The sequence below is a fragment of the Oncorhynchus gorbuscha genome, linkage group LG23 (genome assembly GCF_021184085.1).
Source record: "Oncorhynchus gorbuscha isolate QuinsamMale2020 ecotype Even-year linkage group LG23, OgorEven_v1.0, whole genome shotgun sequence".
In the NCBI taxonomy this organism is placed as follows: domain Eukaryota; kingdom Metazoa; phylum Chordata; class Actinopteri; order Salmoniformes; family Salmonidae; genus Oncorhynchus; species Oncorhynchus gorbuscha.
The window spans coordinates 15,888,705-15,906,763 of record NC_060195.1 but is presented as its reverse complement, the minus strand read 5'-3'; the positions used below and the strand labels follow the sequence as shown (position 1 = coordinate 15,906,763).

At 45.0% G+C, this 18,059-nt stretch overlaps 1 protein-coding gene across 1 annotated transcript in view; it reads right to left on the bottom strand.

The window, feature by feature from the left end:
• The window catches only part of LOC124010436 (NEDD4-binding protein 3-A-like), a 99,112-nt gene that overhangs the window by 47,739 nt on the left and 33,314 nt on the right, over positions 1-18,059 (bottom strand). The window lies entirely within an intron of this gene.

Genomic DNA, 18,059 nt, shown 5'->3' with positions numbered 1-18,059 from the left:
AGAGATACTCGGAGAGCTCATGTTTATATTAATGAGCTAGCTAGCCTAACTATTTCCCTTCCCTAAAACATTCCACTCTGACTACTACAACCTTCATCCGCTATCATACAGATTCAACCACTAACCCTGACCCTGACCCCCAACCTTAACCCTAAACTGATGAACAAGTAGCACCTGCATTTGCTCATCTGTTCTGACAATACTGACACATTGTCCGTTCTACCAGAGTCATCTGGTGACCAGTAGCATCCTAGTTTTATATAGTAGGCCGAGTCATACTCATTTCAAATATGGATATGCAGTGCATTCGGGAGGTATTCAGACCCCTTGACTTTTCCCTCATCAATCTACACACAATACCCCATAATGACAAAGCAAAAACAGGTTTTTATACATTAAAAATACAAAACTGAAATATCACATTTACATAAATATTCAGACCCTTTATTCAGTACTTGAAGCACCTTTGGCAGTGATTATAGCCTCAAGTCTTCTTGGGTATGACTCTACAAGCTTGGCACACCTGTATTTTGGGAGTTTCTCCCATTCTTCTCTGCAGATCCTCTCAAGCTCTGTCAGGATGGATGGCTAGCATCACCGCACAGCTATTTTCAGGTCTCTCCAGAGATGTTCGATCAGGTTCAAATCCGGGCTCTGGCTGGGCCACTCAAGGATCGAGACCTGTCCCGAAGCCACTCTCCTGCCTTGTCTTGGCTGTGTGCTGAGGGTTGTTGTCCTGTTGGAAGGTGAACCTTTGCCCCAGTCTGAGGTTCTGAGCTCTCTGGTGCAGGTTTCCATCAAGGATCTCTCTGTACTTTGCTTTGTTCATCTTTCCTTCCATCCTGACTAGTCTCCTAGTCCCTGCTGCTGAAAAACATCCCCACAGTATGCTGCTGCTACCACTATGCTTCACCATAGGGATGGTATTGGCCAGGTGATGTGCGGTGCCTGGTTTCCCTCAGACTTGATGCTTGGCATTCAGGCCAAAGAGTTCAATCTTGGTTTCATCAGACAAGAGAATCTTGTTTCTCATGGTTTGTAAGCGGGCTGTCATGTGCCTTTTACTGAGGAGTATCTTCCGTCAGGTTCTTGGTCACTTCTCTGACCAAGGCCCTTCTCCCCCGATTGCTCAGTTTGGCCGAGGGGCCAGCACTAGGAAGTGTCTTGGTGGTTCCAAACTTCTTCCATTTAAGAATGATGGAGGCCACTGTGTTCTTGGGGACCTTCAATACTGCAGAAATGTTTTTGTACCCTTCCCCAGATCTGTGCCTCGACACAATCGGAGCTTTACGGACAATTCCTTCGACCTCATGGCTTGGTTTTTGCTCTGACATGCACTGCCAACTGTGGGAACTTGGGCTGTAAAAAATAATCTTGGTTGACCTGGACACCTACACCACCCGATGTCACAGGAAGGCCATAAAGATCATCAAGGACAACAACCACCTGAGCCACTGCCTGTTCACCCCGCTATCATCCAGAAGGCGAGGTCAGTACAGGTGCATCAAAGCAGGGACCAAGAGACTGAAAAACAGCCTCTATCTCAAGGCCATCAGACTGTTAAACAACCATCACTAACATTGAGTGGCTGCTGCCAACATATTGACTCATCTCTAGGCACTTTAATAATGAAAAATGTATGTAATAAATATATCACTAGCCACTTTAAACAATGTCACTTTATATAATGTTTACATACCATACATTACTCATCTCATATGCATATACTGCACTCTATACCATCTACTGCATCTTGTCTATGCCGTTCGTGTCACACCTTGGTCATTGTATTTTGTGTTTTTGTTATATGTTTGGGTAGGCCAGGGTGTGACATGGGTTTATATGTTGTGTTTCGTATTGGGGTTTTATTAGCATTGGGATTGTGTATGATTAGGGGTGTGTCTAGTTAGGCTTGGCTGCCTGAGGCGGTTCTCAATTGGAGTCAGGTGATTCTCGTTGTCTCGGATTGGGAACCGTATTTAGGTAGCCTGAGTTCGCTTTGTATTTTGTGGGTGTTTGTTCCTGTCTCTGTGTTGTAGTCACCAGATAGGCTGTAATTAGTTTCACGTTCCGTTCTGTTGTTTTTGTAGTTAGTTTCAGTTATTTCATGTACCGCTATTCTTTCATTAAAGTCATGAGTAACTTACACGCTGCATTTCGGTCCGACTCTCTTCTTACAACAGACGAACGCAGTTACAGAAACACCCACCTCTCACGGACCGAGCAGCGTGTAAACTGGCAACGACGTAGACAGCTGGAGCAGAAAAAGGAGGACGAATTATTCGGAGAATGGACATGGGAAGACGTGATGGATGGTAAAGGTTGTTACACATGGGAGGAGATATTGGCCGGAAGAGATCGCCTCCCATAGGAACAGGTGGAGGCTCTAAGGAGAGCAGAGGCAGCCGGAGATAGGAGCCAACGATACGAGGGAACACGGTTGGCAAGGAAACCTGAAAAGCAGCCCCAAAAAATTATTGGGAGGGGCTAGAAGGGAGAATAATTATGCCAGGTAGGAGACCTGCGCAAACTCCCTGTGCTCACCGTTGGGCTAGAGAGACCGGGCAGGCACCGTGTTATGCTATGAAGCGCACAGTGTTTTCAGTGCGGGAGCATAGCCTGGTGCGGCAATACCACCTCTTCCTATTGGCCGGGCTAGAGTGGGCATCGAGCCAGGTAACCTTGGGCAGGCTCGGTGCTCAAGAGCTCCAGTGCGCCTGCACGGTCCGGTCTATCCAGAGCCACCTCTACACACCAGTCCTCCGGTAGCAGCTCCCCGCACCAGGCTTCCTGTGGGTGTCCTAGATCCAGTACCACCAGTTCCAGCACCACGCACCAGGCCTCCAGTGCGCCTCGCCTGTTCAGCGCAGCCAGCGCTTTTCTCCTCTCCTGCGCTGTCGGAGTCTCCCGCCTGTTTAGCGCAGCCAGAGCCTTTCTTCTCTCCTGCGCTGCCGGAGTCTCCCGTCTGCCCAGCGCCGCCAGTGCTCCCAGTCTGCCCAGCGCCGCCAGTGCTCCCAGTCTGCCCAGCGTCGCCAGTGCTCCCAGTCTGCCCAGCTCCGCCAGTGCTCCCAGTCTGCCCAGCGCCGACAGACAACCAGTCTCTTCCAGATCTGCCAGACAACCAGTCTCTTCCAGATCTGCCAGACAACCAGTCTCTTCCAGATCTGCTTGTCAACCTGAATCTTCCAGTTCCGCCAGCCAGCCAGGATTTACCGGAGCCTACTACCTGCCTGAGCTTCATCTCAGTACTGGGCTTCCTCTCAGTATTGGGCTTCCTCTCAGTACTGGGCTTCCCCTCAGTACTGGGCTTCCCCTCAGTACCGGGCTGCCCCTCAGTCCCGGGCTGCCCCTCAGTCCCGGGCTGCTTCTGTCCCGAGCTGCCCCTCTGTCCCGAGCTGCCCCTCTGTCCCGAGCCGCCCCTCTGTCCCGAGCTGCCCCTCTGTCCCGAGATGCCCCTCTGTCCCGAGATGCCCCTCTGTCCTGAGATGCCCCTCTGTCCTGAGCTGCCCCTCTGTCCTGAGCTGCCCCTCTGTCCTGAGCTGCCCCTCTGTCCTGAGCTGCCCCTCTGTCACGAGCTGCCCCTCTGTCATGAGCTGCTCCTCAGTTATGTGGGGATCTGGGTGAGGACTATTAGGCCATGGTCGGCGGAGAGGGTGGATTGTCCCAGGACGCGAAGGGGAGGAACAAGGACATTAATGGAGTGGGGTCCACGTCCCGAGCCGGAACCGCCACCATGGACAGACGCCCACCCAGACCCCCCCTATGCTCTTGGGGGGGGGGTTCTGTCACGCCTTGGTCATTGTATTTTGTGTTTTTGTTATATGTTTGGGTAGGCCAGGGTGTGACATGGGTTTATATGTTGTATTCGTATTGGGGTTTGTATTATTTGGGATCGCGGCTGATTAGGGGTGTTGTTAGGCTTGGCTGCCTGAGGCGATTCTCAATCAGAGTCAGGTGCTTATCGTTGTCTCTGATTGGGAACCGTATTTAGACAGCCTGACTTTCGCTTTGTATTTCGTGGGTGTTTGTACCTGTCTCTGTGTTGTAGTCACCTGATAGGCTGTAATTAGTTTCACGTTTCGTTTGTTGTTTTCGTATTTCTGTTATTTCATGTACCGTCATATCTTTCATTAAAGTCATGAGTAACCTACACGCTGCATTTCGGTCCGACTCTCTTTCTTCAACAGACGAACTCCGTTACAGTTTGTCTGTTGCTAGAGGAGAGGATGATTCAATGTTGGAAGATTGACATTAATAATTCTTCATATCCAGCCGGGGTAATTGGTTCAACTGTTGGATGTGAATTTAATCACACTTGACTCTCTGTCCCTCTCTTTCTGCGTCTGTCTGTCTGTCTCTCTCTGTCCCTCTCTCTCTGTGTCTGTCTGTCTGTCTCTGTCCCTCTCTCCCTGCGTCTGTCTGTCTCGCTCTCTCTGTGTCTGTCTTGCTCTCTCTCTGTCTCTCTACGTCTGTCTGTCTCGCTCTCTCTCTGTCTCTCTGTGTCTGTCTGTCTCGTTCTCTCTCTGTCTCCCTGCGTCTGTCTGTCTCTCTCTCTCTGTCTCTCTGTGTCTGTCTGTCTCGCTCTCTCTCTGTCTCTCTGTGTCTGTCTGTCTCGCTCTCTCTGTGTCTGTCTGTCTCGCTCTCTCTTTGTCTATCTGTGTCTGTCTGTCTCGCTCTCTCTCTGTCTCTCTGTGTCTGTCTGTCCCGCTCTCTCTGCGTCTGTCTCGCTCTCTCTCTGTCTCCCTGCGTCTGTCTGTCTCGCTCTCTCTCTGCGTCTGTCTGTCTGTGTAACTACCATCCACTAATACACTTATACTGGGGACTTGAACTGGGGAAAGTCAACCACTACTAGCCAGGTCAGAACTGTGTGAGAGACAGACTGAAGGGGACAGGAAGAGCAGCCAAATTCCAGAGATGCTTTACAAAACACAAGCTCAGGCACGTCCATTCCACACACACACACACGCACCCCTTAAATCAGTCTCCAGACCATAAACATCAGGGGAGTATAAACACACACACACACACCTTAAACCAGTCTCCAGACCATAAACTTCGGGGGAGTATAAACACACACACATTGTTCTGAACCAGTAATAATGTCCATCTCATTAATATAACCCCCCCACAGCCCTCATGTTGTCACTGGCTGGTTTCAACATCCAGTGGTAACTATGTCTAGTCTGATCCTCCATTACTGGTAGACAGTAGAGATGTTGTTTTACATCTAAAACACCCCACACAAGCTGATCTGTAATGTAACGTAAGGTGTTTAAGTCAAGTTAGAGCTGTGCTGGGTTGGGTTTCTCTGACGTTGTCTCTCTCTCTCTCTTCAATTCAAAGGGCATTGTTGAAATGGGAAACATATGTGTTACATTTTCAAAGCAAGTGAAGTAGATAATATACAAAAGTGAAATAAACAATCAAAAATTAACAGTAAACATTACACTCACAAAAGTTCCAAAGGAAAAGAGACATTTCAAATGTCATATTAAAGCTATTTACAGTGTTGTAAAGATATGCAAATCATTAAAGAACAAAAGGGAAAATAAATAAGCATAAATATGGGTTGTATTTACAATGGTGTTTGTTCTTCACTGGTTGACCTTTTCTTATAGATATGGGAGTTTATCAAAATTGGATTTGTTTTCGAATTCTTTGTGGATCTGTGTAATCTGAGGGAAATATGTGTCTCTAATATGGTCATACATTTGGCAGGAGGTTAGGAAGTGCAGCTCAGTTTCCACCTCATTTTGTGGGCTACGGCAGCCTTTCTCAATAGCAAGGCTATGCTCACTGAGTCTGTACATAGTCAAAGCTTTCCTTAAGTTTGGGTCAGTCACAGTGGTCAGGTATTCTGCCACTGTGTACTCTCTGTTTAGGACCAAATAGCATTCTAGTTTACTCTGTTTCTTTGTTAATTCTTTCCAGTGTGTCAAGTAATTATATTTTTGTTTTCTCATGATTTGGTCTAATTGTGTTGCTATCTGAGGCTCTGTGGGGTCTAATTGTGCTGCTGTCCTGGGGCTCTGTAGGGTGTGTTTGTGTTTGTGTTTGTGAACAAAGCCCCAGGACCAGCTTGCTTAGGGGACTCTTCTCCAGGTTCATCTCTCTGTAGGTGATGGCTTTGTCATGGAAGGTTTTGGGAATCGCTTCCTCTCTCTCTCTCTCTCTACACACGCACAGGCACGTTCTACCAGCCTACCTGCCCTGAGACAATCAGGGTCCACAGGGGGTTGACTCAGCAAGGCCAGAGGGCCACTCCTGATGCCAGCTGTCACTCACAACCTGGGGCAATGACATACTGTGTCTGCGACTAATGACAGTGAATGTCACATTAGACGTGTACAGGAAATGTTCCTCTTCATATATTTGGAAGTATAACCTTTTCTCTTGTTAGGCTTAAGTGTAACATAAATAGCTACTCTGCGTCAGAGTTAGTCCCCTTAGATGTACACTGCATTCGGGAAGTATTCAGACCCCTTGACTTTTCCACATTGTGTTACGTTTCGGCCATTTTCTAAAATTGGTTGAATAAATAAAAAATCCTCAACAATCTACACACAATACCCCATAAAGAAAAAGTGAAATCTGCAAATGTATTAAAAATAAATAACAGACACACCTAATTTACATGAGTATTCAGACCCTTTGCTTTGAGACTCAACATTGATCTCAGGTGCATCTTGTTTCCATTGATCATCCTTGAGATGTTTCTACAACTTGATTGGAGTCCACCTGTGGTACATTCAATTGATTGGATATGATTTGGAAAGGCACACACCTGGCTATATAAAGTCCCACAGTTGACAGTGCATGTCAGAGCAAAAACCAAGCCTTGTGATCGAAGGAATTGGCCATGGTGTTCAGGGACAGGATTGTGTCGAGGCACAGATCTGGGAGAAAGGTACCAAGACAGTTCTGCAGCATTGATGGTCCCCAAGAACACAGTGGACTCTATCATTCATAAATAGAAGAAGTTTGGAACCAGCAAGACTCTTCCTAGAGCTGGCCACCCGGCCAAACTGAGCAATCGATGGAGAAGGGCCTTGGTCAGGGAGGTGACCAAGAACCCGATGGTGAATAAGAGTTCCTTTTTTTGTAAGGGGTGGATCAGCTTAATATTGAGGAAAGATTGTTGCTTCCATCAACGTAATTGTCTGCATCATTTCCCATCCCCCATATATATATTTTTTTGTAAATATATATCCATTTACATACACATATGCATACATATACACATATATATACATACTGTACCTATATAGACATACTTACTTTGTTTTTAGAATATACCTTTATTATTCCCCACCAACCCTCCCACCCTTCCCCCAACTGGAGTAAACTAATAAACAATAAGACTTAGGCTTCGACCTTCAGTTTATACATCTTATACACATTTTACAGACACAATCTATTTTTACAATGGTTATATTTAGTTTGTTTTTAGTCCTTCCTCTATTTCTGATGTCCATCCAGTTTGATTTCTATTTGTAACTGTGCTATTTCACAACATTTCTGAGCCTATATACATTTTACAGACCCCGTATGTTTTACATTGGTTATCGTGTTATTCAGCTCCATTCAACCCCTTCCATCTATCTCTCAACATAATGCATTTTGGATTTCTAGCAGCCATATTTTTTTCAACTGTGCTGTGATGCTTGACAAAAGTACTGAACCTTTCTATTCTCATAGCTTCTACAGATTGTAAATTAAAAATAAACATTTTTGCTAAAATAATTGTAATATTATAGATTGATTGATTATGCATTTTCAAATCACCCAGTATTGCTATCTGCAGCGTTAGTTCTAGGCAAGTGTTGCAATTCTGGACCGGTGACCAAAAACGAGCTACATATGAACAATAACAAAATAAATTATCTAATGACTCTGCCTCCTCACAGCAAAATCTGTGTTTTGAAGTTTTGAATCCGGCGATGTTTTGCGTATCAATTCATAAACCATGTGCCATGGAATGGGTACATCGCACATCTCTTCACAACTATTTTGCAATTTATATGGCACAGCTGTCAGTTTTTTGTTCCTTAAATGAAATTGGTATGTTTTTATTTACCACACCTTTCTTTAACCATTTATGTTCTTTAATACAGGGCCGACATACAAGTTCCTTACCTTTTCCCCTTCTACTTGCCTCTTCCGTTTTTGTGGTAATGCTGCAATTAGTTGGTTGTAATTTTGGGTAGAGCAAACATTTCCATATGTCTGTATTAGCTGCATGTGAGACATAACTCCACCAGTCCTATTTATCATATCGTTCACAGAAATGATACCTGTCTGTATTTTATTGAATGTGAAGGATGACATGACAGTTTGGTTTCTGTCTGTATTTTATTGAATGTGAAGGATGACATGACAGTTTGGTTTCTGTCTGTATTTTATTGAATGTGAAGGATGACATGACAGTTTGGTTTCTGTCTGTATTTTATTGAATGTGAAGGATGACATGACAGTTTGGTTTCTGTCTGTAGTTTGGTTTCTGTCTGTATTTTTTATTGAATGTGAAGGATGGCATGACAGTTTGGTTTCTGTCTGTATTTTATTGAATGTGAAGGATGACATGACAGTTTGGTTTCTGTCTGTATTTTATTGAATGTGAAGGATGACATGACAGTTTGGTTTCTGTCAGTTTGGTTTCTGTCTGTATTTTATTGAATGTGAAGGATGACATGACAGTTTGGTTTCTGTCTGTATTTTATTGAATGTGAAGGATGACATGACAGTTTGGTTTCTGTCTGTATTTTATTGAATGTGAAGGATGGCATGACAGTTTGGTTTCTGTCTGTATTTTATTGAATGTGAAGGATGGCATGACAGTTTGGTTTCTGTCTGTATTTTATTGAATGTGAAGGATGGCATGACAGTTTGGTTTCTGTCTGTATTTTACCCAAGTCATGTAATAAATTGCCTCTATTGCGTAAAATAGGACCCATAATTTAAAATGTATAATATTGTATTGTCAAATGTGTAATACGGTCAGGGTAAGAACAGATGAATATGTCTTATAGCCTATAATTAGAAAACAAAAGTATTTCGATACAGACTCCCCACTAATGTGAACTGTGTGCTTGAATCTAGCAGAAGCTCAATGGGTCCTATTCTCCAGATACAGGCTCTATTGCAAGGCTTGTCAAAGTCCAAACTGGAACTATTCTGGAGAGATGAGGTGGTACTGGAACCATTATTCTGGAGAGATGAGGTGGTACTGGATAGATGAGGTGGTACTGGATAGATGAAGTGGTACTGGAACTATTCTGCTGGAGATGAGGTGGTACTGGATAGATGAAGTGGTACTGGATAGATGAGGTGGTACTGGCTAGATGAAGTGGTACTGGAACTATTCTGCTGGAGAGATGAGGTGGTACTGGATAGATGAGGTGGTACTGGCTAGATGAGGTGGTACTGGATAGATGAGGTGGTACTGGATAGATGAGGTGGTACTGGAACTATTCTGCTGGAGAGATGAGGTGGTACTGGCTAGATGAGGTGGTACTGGCTAGATGAGGTGGTACTGGATAGATGAGGTGGTACTGGAGAGGTGAAGTGGTGCTGGCTAGATAAGGTGGTACTGGATAGATGAGGTGTTACTGGATAGATGAGGTGGTACTGGAGAGGTGAAGTGGTACTGGATAGAGGAGGTGGTACTGGTTCTTTTAAGATGCCTGCTAGGTGGTACTGTATCATTTTAATCATTTTAGTCTGGATAGATGAGGTGGTACTGGATAGAGGAGGTGCACCCACGTGGAGTTCCAGGCCTCTGGTACTGGTTAGATGAGGTGGTACTGGATAGATGAGGTGGTACTGGCTAGATGAGGCACTATTGTTGATCCCACTGGATAGATGAGGTGGTACTTAAATGCCTTGAAATGTAGATGAGATGAGGTGGTACTGGCTAGATGAGGTGATACTGGATAGATGAGGTGGTACTGGCTAGATGAGGTGGTACTTGGATAGATGAGGTGGTACTGGTTAGATGAGATGGTACTGGATAGATGAGGTGGTACTGGCTAGATGAAGTGGTACTGGAACTATTCTGCTGGAGAGATGAGGTGGTACTGGAGAGATGAGGTGGTACTGGATAGATGAGGTGGTACTGGAGAGATGAGGTGGTACTGGAGAGATGAGGTGGTACTGGATAGATGAGGTGGTACTGGAGAGATGAGGTGGTACTGGAGAATTTTGAGAGAACTTACAAGTAAACACAGACTAGACAAGAGGCACACTGCTGTGAATAGAGAAAGAAACACAGAGGAAAGAATCGCATCTCTGCATGTCTGGCAGACATATCAACACACAACAACGACAACACACGTCCACGCACGTCACACGCACGCACGCACGCACGCACGCACGCACGCACGCACGCACGCACGCACGCACGCACGCACGCACACACACACACACACACACACACACACACACACACACACACACACACACACACACACACACACACACACACACACAGACAGACAGACAGAGAGATCAGATAGAGAGACTCTCTGATACGCTGACACATAATCAAATTCTATCTTTGCATGGGACATTGACAAATTAAGCAAACAAAAAAACAAGTCAATTATTGATGGATCCTTGTTCTATTTGACCATTGTGGTCCAGGCTGACTAGATCTCTGTGGAATCCAACTGAATTATTGGACGCTAGAGAACAGTACTAATGAGACAGAGGGTTATCCAGGGTGAAGGGCTCCATGACCAGGCTGGAATCACACACACACGCACACAAACGTATTGATTGATGGCATTTGTTACATAACAACCTATTAATAATGTTATAGAGAAAGACAGAGAGAGAGAGAGAGAGAGAGAGAGAGAGAGAGAGAGAGAGAGAGAGAGAGAGAGAGAGAGAGAGAGAGAGAGAGAGAGAGAGAGAGAGGCAGTAAGATTAGTCCACTAGTTCTAAGGCAACATTGGTGCTGTTTCTGTCTCCCAGTTTAGAGGTATTAGAGGACAGGGGACTATTCTGTAACAGTACAAACAGGTTTTTGGGCCAGACACACAGACTAGCTTACCGGTTGTAGGACCTGTGCAGAATGACTCAGGATGCCTCGGAAACACTACTGTTAATACATCAACCATTAACCACTCAGAAATGTAGGGAATGTGACTTTATCCCTTCAACCTATCACACATCACTCTCTACCTCTGAACTCCTGGGTGTGTTGAACTTGGTTTTATTGAGGTCTGCAGATAGGGGAATATTTTGCAAGCACAGTGTGATTGTGCTGCTCTTAAGCTGACTACAGGACAAACACAATCAATAAGAAACTAACAGACATGTTTGCCTTCCCAGTAGGGAAAATGGGGAGGGGGGGCTGGGACATACAGTACCAGTCAAAAGTTTGGACACACCTATTCATGCAAAGGTTTTTCTTTATTTTTGTATGTTCTACATTGTAGAATAATTGGCACACTTTGCATTCTCTCAGCCAGCTTCATGAGGAATGCTTTTCTAACAGTCTTGAAGGAGTTCCCACATATGCTGAGCACTTGTTGGCTGCTTTTCCTTTATTCTACAGTCCAACTCATTCCAAACCATCTCAATTGGGTTGAGGTTGGGTGATTGTGGAAGCCAGGTCATCTGATGCAGCACTCTATCACTCTCTTCTTGGTCAAATAGCCCTGACACAGCCTGGAGATGTGTTGGGTCATTGTCCTGTTGAAAAACAAATGATAATCCCACTAAGCTCTAACCAGATGGGATGGTGTATCGCTGCATAATGCTGTGGTAGCCATGCTGGTTAAGTGTGCCTTGAATTCTATATAAATCACAGACAGTGTCACCAGTCTTCCTTTCCTGTGGCGATCCTCATGAGAGCCAGTTTCATCATTGCACTTGATGGTTTTTGCGACTGCATTTGAATAAACTTTAAGTTGTTGAAATTCTACTGATTGACTGACCTTCATGTCTTAAAATAATGATGGACTGTCATTTCTCTTTGTTTATTTGAGCTGTTCTTGCCATAATATGGACTTGGTCTTTTACCAAATATAGCTATCTTCTGTATACCCCCCTAACCTTGTCACAACACAACTGATTGGCTCAAACGCATAAAGAATTCCACAAATTAACTTTTAACAAGGCACACCTGTTAATTTAAATATATTCCAGGTGACTACCTCATGATGTTGGTTGAGAGAATGCCAAGAGTGTGCAAAGCTGTCATCGAGGCAAATACAATTATTTAACCTTTATTTAACTAGGCAAGTCAGTTAAGAACAAATTCTTATTTACAATGACAGCCTACCCCGGCCAACTGTGCACAGCAATATGGGACTCCCAATCAAGGCCGGATGTGATGTGCAGCCTAGATTCATACCTTGTACTGGAGTGACTCTTCTTGTAATAAGATGCAGTGTCTTAGACCACTGCGCCACTCAGGAGCCCACTCAGGAGCCTACTCGGGGCAAAGGGTGGCTGCTTTGAAGAATCTCAAATATAACATATATTTTGATTAGTTTTTTTGTTTACTACATGATTCCATATGTTTTTCATAGTTCCGTTGTCTTCACTATTATTGTACAATGTAGAGAATAGTAAAAATACAGAATAACCCTTGAATGAGTAGGTGTGTCCAACTTACAATGGCTTCAGGGCCTGATCACAGATAAATAGTGAAGATGTGTAACAGCTACACACAGGGAAAACTCACAATACCTCAACACACACAACATCTTTGTTTCTCAGGGAAACAGGACTGAGATTGGCTAGCAGACATAAAATGGCCCATAATTCCCCCAACAGAATCAAGACAGCGAGCAGGATGTCACATCCAGTCCCAGTTTAAGTTAATAAAGGAAGGGACAGGACAGAAAGAACGAACATCTCATGAACCTGAACGGAGCGAAAGGTGTGTGAGAGAAAGAGAGACACAGAGAGATCAAATACAAATCTTGGAATCAATTGTTAAAGGCTACCAGAACCCACTGGATTCTCCAATTACCTTGAATGAACTACAGGACAAAATACAAACCAACCCAAAAGGGCCTTTGGTATTGATGGTATCCTAAAATAAATGATCAAATATACAGACCAAAATTTCCAATTGGCTATACTTAAACTGTTTAACATCATCCTCAGCTCTGGCATCTTCCCCAATATTTGGAACCAAGGACTGATCACCCCAATCCACAAAAGTGGAGACAGATTTGACTCCAACAACTACCTTGGGATATGCGTCAACAGCAACCTTGTGAAAATCCTCTGCATTATCATTAACACCAGACTCGTACATTTCCTCAGAGAAAACAATGTACTGTGCAAATGTCGAATTGGCTTTTTATCAAATTACTGTAGGACAGACCACGTATTCACCCTGCATACCCTAACTGACAGACAGCCAAACAAACCAAAACAAAGGCAAACTCCTCTCATGCTTTGAAGATTTCAAAAAGTTTTTGACACAATTTGGCAAGAGTATCTGCTATACAGATTGATGGAAAGTGGTGTTGGTGGAAAAACATATGACATTATAAAATCCATGTACACAAACAACAAGTTTGTGCGGTTAAAATTGTTTAAAATACACACACATTTCTTTCCATGGGGCCGGGGAGTGAGACAGGGATGCAGCTTCATTTAGATTTTTTAAAACCCTAATTTTACCAGGTAATTTGACTGAGAACAAATTATATTTTTCAGCAATGACCTGGGGAATTGTTACAGGGGAGAGGCGGGGGGATGAATGAGCCAATGAAGCCCCAGCCTCTTCAACATATATATCAACGAATTGGCGAGGGCACTAGAACAGTCTGCAGCACCCAGCTTCTCCCCTACTAGAATCTGAAGTAAAATGTTTACTGTTTGCTGATGATCTGGTGCTTCTGTCACCAACCAAGGAGGGCCTATAGCAGCACCTAGATCTTCTGTACAGACTGTCAGACATGGGCCCTGACAGTAAATCTCAGTAAGACTAAAATAATGGTGTTCCAAAAATACAAATTCCATCTAGACACCATTGCCCTAGAGCACACAATAAACCATACATACCTCGGCCTAAACATCAGCGCCACAAGTAACTTCCACAAAGCTGTGAATGATCTGAGAGACAAGGTAAGAAGGGCCTTCTATGTCATCAAAAGGAACATACAATTCAACCTACCAATTAGGATCTGGCTAAAAATACTTGAATCAGTTATAGAACCCATTGTCCTTCATGGTTGTGAGGTCTGGGGTCCGCTCACCAACCAATAATTCACAAAATGGGACAAAGACCAAATTAAGACTCTGCGTGCAGAATTCTGCAAAAGAATCCTTTGTGTACAACATAAAACACCAAATAATGCCTGCAGAGCAGAATTAGGCCGATAGACGCTAATTATCCAAATCCAGAAGAGACTTTAAATTCTACAACCACCTAAAAAAGGAAGCGATTCCCAAACCTTCTATAACAAAGCCATCACCTACAGAGAGATGAACCTGGAGAAGAGTCCCATAAGCAAGCTGGTCCTGGGGCTCTGTTCACAAACACAAACAGACCCCACAGAGCCCCAGGACAGCAGCACAATTAGACCCAAACAAATCACGAGGAAACAATAAGATACTTAATTGACACATTGGAAAGAATTAACAAAAAAACAGAGCAAACTAGAATGCTATTTTGTAGAATACCTGAACACTGTGACTGACCCAAACTTAACCTTTTCGGCAAGACAGATGGTGGTGGAGTGGCAATCTTTACTAAGGAACACTTTCAGTGCTCGGTTGTCTCCACCAAGTCTGTCCCCAAACAATTTGATTTGCTGGATTTACACATAAAACTTTCACATAGCTCTTTGTTGAATGTTGCTGGGTGCTATGGTCCTCCATCAGCACTGGCCTGTACCCTACCTGCCCTAAACCGTGAACCATCAGATCCTCCTCTCCACCCTCTCCGAGTTGGGCATCTCCGGCGCGGCCCACGCTTGGATTGCGTCCTACCTGACAGGTCGCTCCTACCAGGTGGCATGGCGAGAATCTGTCTCCTCACCACGCGCTCTCACCACTGGTGTCCCCCAGGGCTCTGTTCTTGGCCCTCTCCTATTCTCGCTATACACCAAGTCACTTGGCTCTGTCATAACCTCACATGGTCTCTCTTATCATTGCTATGCAGACGACACGCAATTAATCTTCTCCTTTCCCCCTTCTGATGACCAGGTGGCGAATCGCATCTCTGCATGTCTGGCAGACATATCAGTGTGGATGACGGATCACCACCTCAAGCTGAACCTCGGCAAGACGGAGCTGCTCTTCCTCCCGGGGAAGGACTGCCCGTTCCATGATCTCGCCATCACGGTTGACAACTCCATTGTGTCCTCCTCCCAGAGCGCCAAGAACCTTGGCGTGATCCTGGACAACACCCTGTCGTTCTCAACTAACATCAAGGCGGTGGCCCGTTCCTGTAGGTTCATGCTCTACAACATCCGCAGAGTACGACCCTGCCTCACACAGGAAGCGGCGCAGGTCCTAATCCAGGCACTTGTCATCTCCCGTCTGGATTACTGCAACTCGCTGTTGGCTGGGCTCCCTGCCTGTGCCATTAAACCCCTTCAACTCATCCAGAACGCCGCAGCCCGTCTGGTGTTCAACCTTCCCAAGTTCTCTCACGTCACCCCGCTCCTCCGTTCTCTCCACTGGCTTCCAGTTGAAGCTCGCATCCGCTACAAGACCATGGTGCTTGCCTACGGAGCTGTGAGGGGAACGGCACCTCAGTACCTCCAGGCTCTGATCAGGCCCTACACCCAAACAAGGGCACTGCGTTCATCCACCTCTGGCCTGCTCGCCTCCCTACCACTGAGGAAGTACAGCTCCCGCTCAGCCCAGTCAAAACTGTTCGCTGCCCTGGCCCCCCCAATGGTGGAACAAACTCCCTCACGATGCCAGGACAGCGGAGTCAATCACCACCTTCCGGAGACACCTGAAACCCCACCTCTTTAAGGAATACCTAGGATAGGTTAAGTAATCCCTCTCACCCCACCCCCCCCTAAGTTTTAGATGCACTATTGTTAAGTGACTGTCCCACTGGATGTCATAAGGTGAATGCACCAATTTGTAAGTCGCTCTGGATAAGAGCGTCTGCTAAATGACTTAAATGTAAATGTAATGTAAATGTAATCTCTCTCCTGGCCCCCTACACTGAGTCTGAATTTGTCCTGCTAGGTGACCTAAACTGGGACATGCTTAAACCACCTGACCAAGTCCTAAAGCAATGGGACTCACCAAATCTTTCTCAGATTATTCCCAATCCCAAAAGGTATGACTCCAAACACCCAGAAAAGGCTACTCTTCTTGATGTTATCCTCACAAATAATCCTGATAGGTATCAGTCTGGTGTTTTCTGTAATGACCTTAGTGATCACTGTTTTACAGCCTGTGTTCGTAATGGCTGCTCAGTGAAACGACCTGTACTGACTTGTCATAGACATTTGCTAAAACACTTTAATGAGCAAGCCTTCCTTCATGACCTGGCCTCTGTAAATTGGTACAGAATCAGGTATAGAATCAGCTCTGTCGAAGACGCTTGGTCCTTCTTTTTTGATATTTTCAGTGGTAACAAATACACGCTCATAAGCTAAATGAGAATTAAAAACAGGTTCAACCCCTGTTTGGCCGTGTTCTGGCAGAATTACTCCACCTCAATCATTTCATTTGGCAAATCGCTCGGCACACGGCATTCAGGCTGACTTGCTCTGTTCAGGCAAATTAGAAATACATACACTCTGGCTATCTGGAAAGCAAAAGTTAGTTACTTTAAGGAGCAGTTCTCTCTCTGTGGGTCTAACCCCAAGAAGTTCTAGAAAACGGTAACAGACCTGAGAAAAAACCCTCCTCCTCACAGCTGCCCATGTCCCTTAACATTGATGATGTGGTTGCTGCTGACAAGGAGCACATGGCTGATCTCTTTAGTCACCACTTCATTAAGTCAGGATTCCTATTTGACTCAGCCATGTCCCCTTGCCCGTCCAACATTTCCTCATCTCCCACACCTTCTAATGTGACTATGCTCCTCCGTCTTTTTCCCCTGCCCCACTACAAAGTATCTCCCTGTAGGCGGTTCTGAGTCCGAGGTGCTAAAGGAGCTCCTTGAGGAAAGCTTTGACTATGTACAGACTCAGTGAACATAGCATTCCTATTGAGAATGGCTGTCATAGGCAGAGAAGACAGGCTATGTGCTCACTGCCCACAAAATGATGTGGAAACTGAGCTGCACTTCCTAACCTCCTGCCCAATGTATGACAATATTAGAGACACATACAGTGGGGAGAACAAGTATTTGATACACTGCCGATTTTGCAGGTTTTCCCTATTACAAAGCATGTAGAGGTCTGTAATTTTTAGCATAGGTACACTTCAACTGTGAGAGACGGAATCTAAAACAAAAATCCAGAAAATCACATTGTATGATTTTTAAGTAATTAATTTGCATTTTATTGCATGCAATAAGTATTTGATCACCTACCAAACAGTAAGAATTCCGGCTCTCACAGACCTGTTAGTTTTTCTTTAAGAAGCCCTCCTGTTCTGCACTCATTACCTGTATTAACTGCACCTTTTTGAACTCGTTACCTGTATAAAAGACACGTGTCCACACACTCAATCAAACAGACTCCAACCTCTCCACAATGGTCAAGACCAGACAGCTGTGTAAGGACATCAGGGATAAAATTGCAGACCTGTACAAGGCTGGGATGGGCTACAGGACAATAGGCAAGCAGCTTGGTGAGAAGGCAACAACTGTTGGCGCAATTATTAGAAAATGGAAGAAGTTCAAGATGACAGCAATCACCCTCGGTCTGGGGCTCCATGCAAGATCTCACCTCGTGGGGCATCAATGATCATGAGGAAGGTGAGGGATCAGCCCAGAACTACACGGCAGGACCTGGTCAATGACCTGAAGAGAGCTGGGACCACAGTCTCAAAGAAAACCATTAGTAACACACTACGCCGTCATGGATTAAAATCCTGCAGCGCACGCAAGGTCCCCCTGCTCAGGCCAGCGCATGTCCAGGCCTGTCTGAAGTTTGCCAATGACCATCTGG